The 12,771-nt window shown below is 36.8% G+C and overlaps 1 protein-coding gene across 1 annotated transcript in view; it reads right to left on the bottom strand.

Annotated features, from left to right (window-relative positions):
• Positions 1–2,959: 2,959 nt before the first annotated feature.
• Positions 2,960–12,771, bottom strand: part of LOC131426091 (protein MAK16 homolog) — a 41,805-nt gene continuing 31,993 nt past the window's right edge. Inside the window, exon 4 of the mRNA XM_058588533.1 lies at positions 2,960–3,096. The gene's annotated coding sequence lies outside the window, so the exon portion shown is untranslated. The remainder of the gene's footprint in view (positions 3,097–12,771) is intronic.

The following is a 12,771-nucleotide window of genomic DNA, read 5'->3' as shown; positions in this document are numbered from 1 at the left end:
GCGGATTTCCGAAGTTGCACGAATTTCCGAAGTTACTTTTTTACACGGATTTCCGAGCTTACACGGATTTCCGAAGTTACGCAGTTTAGTTTTATGCGGATTTCTGAAATTAGGCGCTTTTTTACGGAGATTTCCGAAGTCACGCGGTTTTTTTTTCGCCTGTTTTTACGCGGATTTCAAAAGTTACTTTGTTTTTTACACGGATTTTTGTGTGGATTTCCGAAGTAACCCGTGTTTTTTATGTTTTTTTCATCGCGGATCTGTAGTTACACGGATTTCCGAAGTGAGACGGTTCCTTTTCTACGTAGATTTCCGAAATTTGGCGGTTTTTTACGCACAGTGTTTTTCACTCAGATTTTTACTCGGATTTTTACTCGGATTTCTGAGCTTACACGGATTTCCGAAGTAACGTGTTTTTTTCTACGTAGATTTTAGAAATTAGAAATCAGATTTTCTACGCGGATTTCCATAGTTACTCTGTTTTTATACGCGGATTTCCGAAGTTATGATGTTTTTTTACGCTGATTCACAAGGTTTTTTTAACGCGGATTCCCGTAGTTACGCGGCTTTTTTGCGGTTTTCTTACGAGGATGTCCGCATTGTTCCGAAACTACGCGGATTTCCGAAGTGACGCAGTTTTGTTTTACGCGGATTTCCGAAATTAGGGTTTTTTTGCGCGAATTACCGAATTTACGCGGTTTTTTTTCCACGCGGAATTTTAAAGTTACGTTTTTTACTGCGCTGATTTTCGCAGTTCCGCGATTTTATGAGATTTTTTTAAAGCGGGCGTCCGAAGTTACGCTATTTTTCCTATACGGTACGTATCCCCCGCCTAAAATAGACTTCAGTGTATTAATATTTCTACTACCTATCAAGTGAAAAAATTTCAAAATTCTATTACATGTAACATTTTTGAAGTGAGTTTAAGTAATTTTCAAATGTCAAATTCAGGGATGAGAAGTGCAATCACGATTCAGCCTTCGACTGTTGCAACAATGAGTTAGAAAATATACCGACCATAGAGCCCGTTAAAATCTCACATATCTTTACGCGGCAGGCAAAATGTAGTATGTAAATTAGATTGGTGTGACAAAGTCTTACTTACGTGTTTGCATACGGAACTACGTAAATCAAGAGGCAAGACTGAAAGGGCTATAGTCGGATAAACGCATGTGAAATCCTGATCCCAAAGAAAGCTCTCATATTGTTATTCCACATTTGAAAGAGCTTGGACTGGAGACAATTTTTCCCATATTTTCAAACTTTTGGCAGCCGTATTGACCGAGCTAGGTTAATTCTATTGATTTTTATTATGTTTGATTTTCAATAAAACCGTTTCTCCGGAAAACTTGAAGAAAAAAAATTAGAGAAAAAATGCCTAAAACATTGTCGGGTTGACATTTTTGTTCAAATTTTTCGAAGATATATTCCGTGCATTGAAAATACTTTGAAACATCTTTTTTTTTCTTTTACGACTGCGGTACCATTTTGGATATTTAGGTGATGAACGCGTTGAAGTGCTACGGTCTCATACCTTTTTAAAATTTAGAAGACCATAATAATTGAGTTTTTGTTTTCTTAAAACAAACATTAACAATCAACCATGCGTTTCCATTAAAGCTCTATTCGTAGAAAACGCATGGTGCTTAGTTCTATTTTTCATGCGCCATGTGTTTCCTTCTTGTAGAACTTTTTTTGAAGAAAACTCGTATATCGAGGTAAAAAATGAAACCAAAGCACTTGAACGCGTTAAAAAACTATTTTTTTATTACTAAAAAACAGAGTTGTGCAAAAATCGGAAATGTGAAGAAATGTGTTTCAAAATGTTTTAATGCAAGAAACAATACCAGTCAATGTCAAAAAATATCCCTGATTTTTTTCAATTTTTTCGGTGAAGCGGTTTTTTTCTAAATCAAACATAATAAAAATCAAGAGAACCACCCTAGCTCGGTCAATATGGCAGTTGAAGGGTTAAAATTTCGGTAGAAATTGTCTCCAAATCAAGTTTTTTTTTCAAATATGGAGTAGCAATATGAATTCGTTTTGGATACAGATTTCACATGTGCTAACCCGATTATAGCCTGTACACATTTCCGATGTACCATTTTTATCGAGTGCACTCTTTATTTCAAACCACAGGCGAAAGTTTCGATCATCATCAGGCAGAGAAACCAGAAAACTTACTGCTGAACGCGGAATGTTATTTTCGGAATTGGCGCACACTTTTTTCTTCTTCTTCTTTTGCACATTGCTAGTGTGGCGGCCCGTCGCGTCGATGTTAATAGAATAGATCACGACACAGAGATAGAATGAGAGCTAGAAGAAGAGGAAGCCAGAGAGAGAGAGGACATTGACAGTGTCACATCGGTTTGAACCTTTTCATCTTCTGCGTTGATTTGACGGCGATACAGTGATTAACGTTGCAAATGATCTCGGCTTTGTCAACGACATTTTCCGATAGACTAACATCAGTGACCGAGTCGGGGCAATGATCAACCCGCGATAACTGATCTAGTCAACCTACGATGTAGTAAGTACTTTTTTTCTGGGGTTTGAAAGCCGAAACTATTTCCGACCGTCGACTATTTTTAAAGTTTGTATTGGCACCCTCAAACGAAAATCCGTTCATAATAGCAAACCGTTTCCGAAAATAGAAAACCAGTCTTGGCCACAGCTCAACAATTTCGTGTGACCGTCAAGGTTGTTCAATAAAAATAACCTACAATATCCAACTACACTTTCGGTTGAGGTGTTTCCTTCGGAAAAGCCGAAAGCAACAAACAAACAAACGAACAATTCCTAAACTACGACTACTTACCCTATTCCATTTCCGACGACCGTTGTTCCATCATTTCCGGCAGCGGTACCATTCCACCCGTTCCGGCACCCGTTGCCTGACGACGGTATCGGATCGATGATCGTCGGTCGGTACGCCAGCGGAACGATGGAACCGAGCTGATCTTCGGCTTCGTCGAGGTACACCGAATCGGCGGCCGAAGAATTCGTCGAATGCCGCGTGAGATTACAATCCTGGTGGTGACCGCGCAAGGGGTTCGGCAGCAGGAAGCGCAGCGCGGCCCCGTTGCTGTACGGCATCTGGAAGGCGAAGAGAGAGAGAGGTGTTAAAATTAATCCAGCGATGTGATTCGGTGTTTGACAGTTTTCAATTGAACCCTTGTTTCAATAACAAGAACTCGATGAACGGCGTGCTTCCGGGATTTTTTGCGAACAACTTTAGTCGAATTTCATCGGAAAAAGTTCAAGTGTTTGGTTGTTTGAACTGTTGACGTAGGACTACACAACTATTGTCAAAATTAATGTATATTTTTGTTTTGAAAATTTAGGCAACAGCTTTCGAAAATAATTTCTTGAGAATTTTTGATGCCCTGAAAAGGACCGTTTAGTTTGTTGGTGTTAGTGATTAAAGATGTTGATCAATGTCATTAAACATTTCCATCGAATTCAAAGAATTAACAGAGTTCCATTGAAAATGCTTTTCATTGGAACGGCGCATGAAATAAATCCGCAGAAGGTCATCTTTCATGAACATGAACTTAGCGAAGCACCTATCTTCGATGAGAAAGCAAATTTTTGAATAATTTGTTGCTAATTAGTTACTAATTAGTTACGGTTGTTATGAAATTTTAAAATATTTCAGCAATTCTATTAACGTTTTTAAAGAGACAGGTAGAACGACTTGCAACAAACTCAAAATCATCGGTAACTAATTAGCAACAAATTATTAACTGAGTTTCGATTTGTAGTCAAACTAACTTCACATAAACTTAGCGACGTACTCGGAAACATCAACCCGTAAATTTAGTAACAAATTCCAAGTCACCGTAATTAATTTGCAACTAATTGGCAACAAATTATTCACCTATTCGCAAAAATCATCGGAGATAGTCACCTCGCTAAATTCATGTTCGTTCCACTTTCTAAATTATTCGTTAAAATCATATGAAATATGTCATACTTAAGTTGAAGTTTCAAGAACATTTTTAAAAAATAATTTTCACAGAAACAACAAACTACCATGCGACTCCATACAAATTAAAACAATATTTACAGCAGCCAAATGGCATAAACAGAGTAGATAAAACAATTTGAATTGCATTCTAGATGCAATTTCTAGTACAGCTATTGATTAACCTGTAACAGGATAGATTATATCAATCGGTACCCAAGCCCCACTGTCCGGCAGCATTTTTGTCGTGAATTCGACTTACTTTACTATGGGGCGTTTTTTCAAAATTTACCCTCTGAGAGAGTGATAAGTTTTTGATCGTGAATATCTCCTGTTGTATCTAATGAATCAACATAATTCTTGCTACATGCCATCGGAAATATGATCACAATTTAATGATAAAATTTTCAGTTGTGTGACACAATCTCAAATAATTTAAAATTAAACTTTTCTGAAATGTTTGGTATAAACGAGTATCAAAGAGGATAATAAGGCGCGTTTGCCTTTCTCGTATTTTGAAAGCTCATAGCTCAGTGATCTGTGGAAGGATTTATTGAAGATTTTTAATAGCACACTATTGAAAAACCTGTTTGATTTAACCCATGACAGCACCAGCCAATCAGAACGCGAGATGTCTGCATCTATACAAGAGCATCCATATAAAAGTTGAGTGGATCATTTTTCCTACCATTTGCTGAGCAACTGTTCCCGAAACAAGACACACACGAGAGCAACATCGAAGACCTGTTGTCTCACTGTTTCCCGTTCTGCGAACAGGAAAAGGAATTTTGGCAAAGGGGCTGTCCGTACACCGCTGCCAGTAGCAGGTATAAAATGAAATGTGATGTGAGAAATAGCTTCATTTAAGTTAAAGCAGCTACTCTGAACGCACGAGACACCGTCAGCACGATGGCACCGAAAACCAGTGGAAAGGCTGCCAAAAAGTCCAGCAAGGCCCATTCAAAGCATTTTTCAGTGCTTTTCAGACAATTCAAAGCGCTTTTCATAAGGCTAAAGATCATCTTAAAGAACTAGTTGAATTTTGTTGCGTTCCTACCATTTTCTGAGCAACTGTTGCCGAAACAAGACACACGAGAACCATCTCAGATCTAATTGCAGATCTTGTTGATTGTGACAATTCAAGGCACTTTTTCTTCATACTAGTATGGGGTCGTGTAAAAATATGCCATGCGAAACAGGGTTGCCATATATACAGATTCATTAATTAATTAAGATTAATCTTCTTATTAGTATTATTATTATTATTATTATTATTATTATCATTATGATTACTAAAATTACTCTTGCATACCGAAGATCGTCGATCGTTGAGATCAGTTATCTAAAAATATTACAGAAATATCGACTTTGAGACATAGAGAAAATTATGAGATGATCGAAATCAAAAAAATTGTTTTGATGCCAATTGTTCTATGAATTTTTGATTTGGAAGGATTTGTAGTTAATTCGAAAAAAAATTGAAAAAAACCCTAAACGGAAAATGTTCAGAATGTTTCCAGGGTAGAGTTCTTGAAACGCAAAACGTTCTTCTGTTATCCTGAAAAAGGTTGTAGTAACCAGATAATATGAATTCGATAACTAGTAGGCTACGTTGCCCACTGGAACACTGAAATCGGGTTCTTTTTTTCTCGAGTTTGTTCTAAAATACAATTCTTTAAGCTTGTTACTAGTTCAAAAGTATGGATTATGTATTCAACTGTAGATCCGCGAGAACATTCTTACTACTTTCACTACCTATGCCGAATAGTTCCGTTTTTATCAGAACTAGGTTTTCGTAGACAATTCCGTAGTCAAACTCCGGATTCATAGACCTGTACAACGTTTCGCCTTCGACCCGTTAGAGCAGAGTAGTTCATCTTGCTTCAACGTAAGCAGCCATTTGGTTTAGATTAAATAGCAGAATATTATCAACAGTACTCGAGGGATAAAGTGTATGACTTCCTTATTTGTTTGGCTCTGGAGGTAGCAGAACTAACCTAAACCCAAGGTTTTCCTGGTACAGCCCCTTCACAGAAGGCAGACTTCGTGATCATACCGTGGGCAATGAAAGTGATGAATATTGAAACCGATTGATATTCGGTTCTGCTGATGGAATTTCTAAATAACCTCTGGTCTTGCAATGATAATGCGCCTGGACTAAACAGAAATAAATTCAATTTAACGACGATCTAGCAAAGACGGCTTGATGCACTTACTTCGTACATATTTTGGCGGAAATAACTGTCTGTCGCCTAGTGTCAAAAGTGTCACCTTTATTTGTTTTACGGTAATCGCTATGCAACACGATATCGTGCCATAATTATTTTTTGGATTTTTCAAGCACTCGTTTCGGTGTCTGAATCATCAGCGGATACTACGGAAAACACTTCCCGAATGACACGTATGATTTTCTTTTCAGGTTCTTTTCGTATCATTTTTCCATTTCATTCGGATCGAGTATGCAGTTAAATTGTCCATTTAGTCAAATGTGCCTTAAGCACATCGAGTTAACAAGTGTGCTGTCCCACCTCGCTGTCACACTTTTGGGACTTGAATTATAACAACTAGCTTCAAGTTGGACTGCCGTCGGAAGTGGTGGCCTTTTGTAGACAAATCTATAACCTACTTGTTTGCCTGATCTAGTGGAAGATAGTGGATAGATTCGACAAGAAGCGAGGTCGGACAGCATACATCCAATGAAATGACATATTCCCAGAATTTATCAATTTTAACAGTAGCTTTGCCATTTGAGGGTCTAAAATCCGGAGAAAATTTTCAATTTCTGTATAAAATGTTCAAAACGACGTATTGACATTGAGAGATTCTCTTTGTTTACTTTCTCTTTCGATTATTGCGAAATATTCCTGCTTTTTTCGGTAATTTCTCGGAGTAGATTAAAAGATGATAGCTTTAGTTATTATTATCGGTAAATAATTGGAGAGAAGGATTGCTAAGAGTGCCGTAATAATCAAAAGAGAAAGTAAACAAAGAGAATCTCTCATTGTTACATACGTCGTTTTGAACATTTTATACAGATTTTAAACCTGCTAATTTTCCTCATTCTTCTAAACAATTTCGTCTTATGCTTGTCGGATTCCGTGTTTAAATTAGGAATAGTACACGAGACTAATAATAAGATATTGACTTTCAAATAAACTGCACTGTCGTGGTCCAAACATTCTTCATCGAGTCTATGCCTACCACGGAGAAAATCTAATCTTATCACTGTCAAGGCCAGAGCTTGAATCTCAGCAGAATATCTTTAAATACCTTATCCACGGTGTCGCGTCCACCAGCGCCGACGGTCAGCAGGAAAAACAAAACGTTTCTGGTGTGCACCGATTTTTTTCCTCTCCTTCTTTTGTTGCGATAAGCCCACTCTTACGCGGGCATGACGAAAGCGAGATTCTTAAACGACGGACGTTAGCACAATAAACAATACACGAACCATCCCGTTACGTTATCCACTGACACGGATGTCAGCGAAATTTGCGCCCCGCATGTAAACAAAACCACAGGTAGAAAACGGAAGACAACACCTGTTAGCACCTATTTTACACCTTGAATTTTTATTCTTGCCATTCACACTGAACACTTGCTCTTCACATCAGCGCACTGTCTTGTATATCTATATATAAAAATGGATGTAAGTTTGTATGTTTGTAACGCCATAACTTCGGAACTACTGAACGGATTGCCACCAAACTTGGCACAGGTACTTCTTGTATTTCAGAGATGGTTTAGTCAGTATATTTATATGGGAGGGAGCGTAGCAAGTGTCATAAAAAAGGGGGGGTCATATAAAAATTCATATAACTTGACAAGAATCGATACGTTTTGAAGACCGTAGAACCATTTTGCATACCTTAGATATGACTATATGGGGGGTGGATGTAGCAAGTGCCTTTAAATAGGGGGGTGTAATGTTTAAAACGGCATAATTCCGAAACTACTGAACGGATTGCCACCAAACTTGGCACAGATACTTTATGCTTTTCTGAGATGGTCCTAAGGGTATTTCAATGAGGGAGGGAGCGTAGTAAGTGTTCCTAACAGGAGGGGGTCATGAAAAAATTTGTCTAATTTGACGAGAATCGATCCTTTTTTAAGACCATAGAAACATTCTGCATATATTAGATATGATTATATGAGGGGTGGATGTAGCAAGTACCTTTAAAAAGGGGGGTGTAATGTTTGTAATGGCATAACTTCGGAATCACTGAACGGATTGCTATCAAACTTGGCACATGTACTTCTTGCTCTTCAGAGATGGTCATAAGCGTATTTTTATGGGGGGAGAGAGCGTAGCAAGTGTCATAACCAAGGAGGGGTAATGAAAAAATTCATGAGACTTTATGAAAACCGATATTTTTTGTTGATCTTAGAAACATTTTGCATATCGTAGATATAATTTAATGAGGGATGGATGCAGCAGATGCCTTTAAAAAGGGGGTGTAATGTTTGTAATGGCATAACTTTAAAACTACTTAACGGATTGCTATCAAACCTGGTACATGTACTTCTTGCTCTTCAGAGATGGTTATAAGAATATTTCCATGGGGGGAGGGAGCGTGGGAAGTGTCCTTAACAAAAGGGGTCATTAAAAATATTATCTAATTTGACGAGAATCGGTACTTTTGGAAGACACTTTTTGCACAACTTAGATAAGATTATTAGGATATTATGTGGGGAGAGGATGTAGTAAGTGCCTCTAAAAAGGAGATGTAAAGTTTGTAACGGCGCAACTCCGGAACTACTGAACGGATTGCTTTCAAATTTGGCACAAAGAAGCTCTTCAGAAATGATCATTAGAACATTTTCAGGGGGAAAGTGTGTAGGAATTGTCCTTAACATGGGGGGAGAGGGTCAATGACGAAATTTGAAGAGAATCGACATTTAGACTAGAAGGAGGGGTTTTTGAAAATAAATTTTAATCTCCCATTTTGTATAAAACACGAGAGTGGCAAGAATTTCAAGGTCGTATTTTTTTTAAAAATAATTACAAAATCCATTTTGCCGGGGAATTCAAAGAACTAAGGGAAAATAGTCTTTGTCTGCCTATGAACGTGAGTGTATTCAAGTCTCAGCATAACTACAAAACAACTAAACGAATCGCCACCAAGTTTGGCACATGTACCAAAGGTGGGAATCGATATTTTTTGAAAAGCAAAGATGCTTTCTACACTACTCAGGGTAATCATGAAGGAGATCTGTAGTAAGTTCACTGACAAAAAGTAAGTTGAATAAAATTAGATTATAAGGTTATTTAGAGGGTGAAAGAATGGAGTAAGTGTCCCGAACATGGAAAGTGGAAGGGAAAATTGATCGGGTTTTACGAAAAATTGGTACTTCTTTACGAGTATAGCATTTTTCTAGCAACTAAATGAGGCTCACAAAAATATTCAAAGGGAGGGGGAATAAGTATTCTCAACATTGACCTGAATTGACGAAATAATACAATCAATTTACATTTTATTATGTAAATTTGGAAAACTGTCGACTCAAGGTGATGGAAATAGGATTACAACAACATTTGTATTATCTGAATAATTATTCTATAGGTTTTCCTCTCCGATGAACGACCAAAATGGTTAAAACCTTGGTCAAATAAATTATATAAAAATGTTATTCTATAGTACGAATGTATTTATGATGTTAAACAACCTTTCGTTATAAAATGGAAAATTTTGAACAATTCATGTCATGTCATAAAATTTTTATAAAGAGGAGGGAGTAGCAAGTGATTATATCCATGGAAGCCAAAGGTATTGTAAACCGATTGTGATGAGGAAGTACGGAAGTACGTTACAAGCACATATACATATGAAACTCGGAGGTTACTAAGAAGGTATTTGTAGAGAGAAAGGTGTTTTAAATGTTTCTAACAAAAGGGTTCAAATATAAAACTGACCCAGGTTTTCGAGAATACCATGAAAATTATGATTATTGTGAGATCTGAGATGGGACACTGATCATTCGCAATCTGAACATGAACGGAGTATTGTTCAATCGAGTTGTCGTCAGTTATGTTTCACTAGAAGAGTATTTTACTAAGCAAGACAACTTCGAGAATTTTTTTCGGCCTTCCCTTCACGAAACATTTCCGAGCAACGCCGGGTAATTTAGCTAGTCACTTATAAAAATGTTGAAATTGGCAACACATGCTGATATATTATTGTTATTTTTTCTTCGGAGTGTCTAGTCGTGTCGTCGGTGAGCCGACTTGCAATTTTCAAATTCAAATGATGAACCTCTGATGAACTTTTAAACTGTTAACAAACACACGGTGGCTGTCAAAAATAGTTCATTCTGTTCATTTTGTGAAGTTATGTCATGTTCGTGTAAAACCTAGTTGAGCAATGAAATTAATGTCATTTTCGCTTGATGCCAAACCTAACCCAGTTTCCACCCTAACTGCTGTCAAACCGTTTGTTTGAATCCAGTTTTGAACACGACGTAAAATACACTGGTGGCGTGATAAGACAGTTTTGATTGTGTTGGTAATTTTCTCACGAAATTAAGTGTGGCGCGCCGGGATTCAAGCATGTAAACATAAACAAACGACCATTTCAGATCGGGATTTCACTTCTAAGTTACTCCAGTTGTCGCGCAGCCTGGCGAATCTTTGGCACTAATTGAAAATCTGGACATTTTTTCTTCATGGGCTTGCAAGGTAACGTCGAAATATAGAAAATTTTACACACATCCGATTCTGTTCATTTCGTTGGAGGAAGGATTTGGCAGATCGCACTGTGGTATCTATTAACGTTATCTATATATATAAAAATGGATGTAAGTTTGTATGTTTGTAACGCCATAACTTCGGAACTACTGAACGGATTGCCACCAAACTTGGCACAGGTACTACTCGCATTTCAGAGATGGTTTAGGGAACATTTCTATAGGTGAGGGAGGGTAGCAAGTGTAATTACCCAAGTAGCAATCCGCAACTAGTTCTGATACGACAAAGTCCAAACTATGTTGCAACAAAAGCACGAATATGTTTTTTATGTTATACTGGTTTAAACATGGTGCCAGCAATGTTTCATCATAACATAACTAGTTACGAAATAGTTATTTAGGTATCCAATCATAACATCTTTGTGTCATATTGTATTAAATATAATTTATAAGCTATCGTTACTTAATCCAAACATATCTTTAATCACAACAATGCTTCTAGCCACTAGTTGAAAATAAGTTTATTTGACTTCAATAGTAGCAACCCATAACTAGTTTTGATACCATTTAACACAACTGTGTTGCAACAAGAGCATGAACATGTTTTTTATGTTATACTTATTAAAACAAGGTGACAGCAGTGTTTCTTTATAACGTAAACATTATACTAACTATCATTTGTAGGTTATCGTTACTTGATTCTAACATATCTTTAATCACAGCTATGTTTTTAGCTACTAGTTGAAAAAAGGTTTATTTTCCGTTGCAAAACCATTATAAATACGTTAACGTATATGTGAATCGTTACTGTGAATTGATATAGCAAAAACTTAGATATTATAAGATTATAACATATATTTTTTTCATTGATTCAGATAGTTATCGGTAAGTTTTCCCAACGTTATGATAACGAAAATGCAAACAAAACAACCTTTGTTGGCTTGAATATGGCGAACACAATATGGAGTCTCAAGAAGTGTATGAAACGTAAATAAAACCAGGATGTTACTTTTTTCAAAACTACTTTTTGCCGAAAATAGTGAAAGGCAGAATAGTCATTTTTGTTCTATGCACTATCATAAACACGAAGAAAATAATATAGGGATTGAACATCGATTGTGATAATATTATAATTCGCATGATATATGAATTTAAAATGAAGAGGAATCACGCTACTTGGAATAACTTTGAGCATTCTGAACATAGGGTTATTTTGTTGTTTATTTATTTTATCTTCATAAGCAAATTTTGATTGAAGGCGCATAAAAAACAGTTAAGTAAAAGTGAATTCCGGTCGACAGTTTTTGGATCGTTGTCAAATTTGTACCTTGTATCAAGTTTGTGATTTAAAGTACTCTTCTACTTTTTTATTGATGATAGAAAAGTATTCTGAATTCATTCAATGTTTATAATGTCGATGGTGACTAAGTTTCAACTAGTTTACTTAGAAACAAGTTATTTTCATGTTATGAAAAATAAGTTATTTCAGTATGGCATTACAACGTAACGACAACTTATTTTTAGCCGACTTAACAACTAGTAGAAACTGCGCTTTTTGAGTCATGCAAGTGGTTAGATGTTAGTAACAATCACTCAAATATCTGGTTGCAAACTAGTCACAAACAAGCTAGCGTAACAAAAATTGTTACTTGGGTAACAGGAGGGGGTCCTGAAAAAAATCATATCACTTGACGATAATCGATACGTTTTGAAGACCATAGAAACATTTTGCATACATTGGATATGACTTTACGGGGGGTGAATGTAGCAAGTGGCCTTAAAAAAGGGGGTTGAATGTTTGAAACGGCACAATTCCGAAACTATTGAACGGATTGCCACCAAACTTGGCACAGATACTTCTTGCTCTTCTGAGAAGGTCATAAGAGTATTTTAATGGGGGAGGGAGCGTAGTAAGTGTCCTTAACAGGGGGGCTTGGTCATGACAAAATTTGTCTAATTTGACGAGAATTGATACTTTTTTAGACCATCGAAACAGTTTGCATATATTGGATATGATTATATGGGTGGTGGATGTAGCAAGTGCCTTTAAAAGGGGGGGGTGTGATGTTTGTAATGTAATAACTCCGGAACTAATAAACGGATTGCTATCAAACTTGGTACAG

Source organism: Malaya genurostris, chromosome 1, assembly GCF_030247185.1.
Source record: "Malaya genurostris strain Urasoe2022 chromosome 1, Malgen_1.1, whole genome shotgun sequence".
Lineage (NCBI taxonomy): Eukaryota > Metazoa > Arthropoda > Insecta > Diptera > Culicidae > Malaya > Malaya genurostris.
Note: the sequence above shows the minus strand (reverse complement) of the source record. Positions and strands in the feature narration are given on the sequence as shown.